The 2,264-nt window shown below is 45.5% G+C and overlaps 1 pseudogene; it reads right to left on the reverse strand.

The window, feature by feature from the left end:
• Positions 1-621: 621 nt before the first annotated feature.
• LOC110337820 lies at positions 622-1,973 on the reverse strand (annotated as a pseudogene).
• Between the last annotated feature and the right edge of the window lie 291 nt (positions 1,974-2,264).

Raw genomic sequence — 2,264 nt, forward strand, 5'->3', positions numbered from 1 at the left:
TATAGCATATGCCCTCATCAGCAACACTTAGCTCATGGTAAATCAGCATATAATAGATACTTGCTAGAGGAAGTTTCTTTCTTTTTTCCTGATGTATATAAAACTCATTAAGGCAACACTGAGCCCCAGGATTTGAGGAACACTGGACACTCAGCCCTCATTCACTTTCTCATCTGAAATGATTGCAACATCCAAGATGTCCATCCTTTCACAGCTGCTGGATTCTTGGACCAGGTATCAGGGTCTGTTAGAAAAGTTCTTGCTATTGTCGGTCAAGATGTAGGAAATGAACCTGAGTGGAATATCACTATGCTTGATTTACTTTAAGACAAGGTCTTATGTAACTTAAACTATCATTGAATTTACTCTGTGGCAGTTGGGCTTTGAATGTGTGACCCTCCTACCTCTACACCACAGTGCTGGCACAGGATGATAGGCTTGAGCTATCACTACGCATTACCATCCATGTTTTTAGGGCAAAAATCTAGAAGTTCTGTATCTTTTTTCTCCTTGAATATTCTAGAATTATTATTATTATTATTATTATTATTATTATTATTATTATTATTATTTGCTTTAAATGACTGATGGGAATAGGTTAAATACATGTCTCATTCAAACTCAACAGTAGGAGAGGACCAGTTGTACTAAAAGACTGATGGGAAAAGTAGTCAAGCCAGATAGATGTTGGCCCTGATCCTTCTCTTCAGGGGCTTTCTCAATGATTCCAGGAGCCACGTGGCTGGAGTGATTTAGGCCACGTACTCCACAGTGTGGTTGAGGGTCTCTGAGGCTCTGGCTATGTGCTGCTACATTTGGGCAAGAATTCTGGCTGTGAGGTCCTAAAAGGAGTGGATGCTGGAGAAAGTAGTCTAAAGTTCATCTACCTGGATGCAGGTCTGCTGTGCCTGCTCCCTGACATGGATGGGTAGATTCTGGGTGCCGGCCCTCAGGGCCACACACATGTTTTGCAGCTGCTGGATGATTTCTGTGAACATGCTGAGTGTCAGGGCCTCTACTTGCTCTGCCTTAGCTGGGTTCTTTTCAGAAAACTCTGGTTCCAGCTGACTCACATCTGGTGCAGCTTCTCCTGCCCATCCCTTATGTGAAATGCCCATGCCATTTCACAGATTCCATAAGGCTGAGCACATGTGTGAGCTGCTGCAGTATTTCCTATGCCCACTGCGTGGCATTGTACAACTTGCAGAGTGAGTGCTCATAGGTGTGATTGTAAAGCCTTTCTGATAGCGAGCCCAACTATACAAAGTAGTTCTGCTTCTCTCACTGCTCCTGCAGTGAGGCCATGTCTGAGTCCTCCGGGGATATGGCAATCAGGGCTACCTCTACATCAGTCAGGGGCAGGCGATTGTCTTCCCAGACCTCTGATTTCACCAGCACCCTGCCTATTCTGCTAATCACCATCTGTCCCACATGGAAGCTCATGACTGGACACCACTGGTCACTGCTAACTTGGCCATGTCCACACTGCTCTGAACAGCCCCATGGGTCACATCTACTGCTTCTGAGACCTGGGTGGCCACCATGTCCTTCTCACTAGACACTGAGCTGGATACCATTTTTTGAGCCCCTGTAGATGCCACAAGTTCCTCAGTATCCAATAAAACCTTCTTAGTCGGCTGCTGGAGAATGGGCAGACTTTCCTGCAGTCTGTCCAGCCCTCGGTGTGCATACTCACTGGCCATCTCAATCTGGGACTCCAGTTTGAACAAGATGTTCCATGCTCTGCTAACTGCAGCCATGGTGAGGTTCTTGATGCCTTTCTCAGCCACATCACACACAGTCCTGACATGGGGGTAGATCGTCTTGGTGGAGGTGGAGGTGATGCTCACCATCCCACACGTAGAACTGATGAGAGGCAGGCTGGCAACACAGTCCACCACACTGGGCTGCAAGACAGGTTCTCCCACCGCAGCTTGAGCTTCAGCAGGTGGACCTGTCTGGTTGCTAGACATGGTCTCATAAGCAGTTGCAAAGTCCTCAGGTTGTCCGGGCAAGGAAACCTCCCCTATCAAGTCCAGCTCGGATCTTGAGGAAGTTTCTATATGTTTAAAACATAAAATGTCTTCACAATGTTCTGAGACTGCTGAGAGCATATTACTGTATTTTGTGTCTCTGAACAGATTGTGTAAAATGGAAAAGTATAGTTTTTCATCTATATGAACTCTTTTCATTACTGAATTCCTGAAACATATACCCATTAAGGAGAGTGGATAATTACTAGGAAATAATTGATTTTCTTCACT

The sequence above is a fragment of the Mus pahari genome, chromosome 1 (genome assembly GCF_900095145.1).
Source record: "Mus pahari chromosome 1, PAHARI_EIJ_v1.1, whole genome shotgun sequence".
In the NCBI taxonomy this organism is placed as follows: domain Eukaryota; kingdom Metazoa; phylum Chordata; class Mammalia; order Rodentia; family Muridae; genus Mus; species Mus pahari.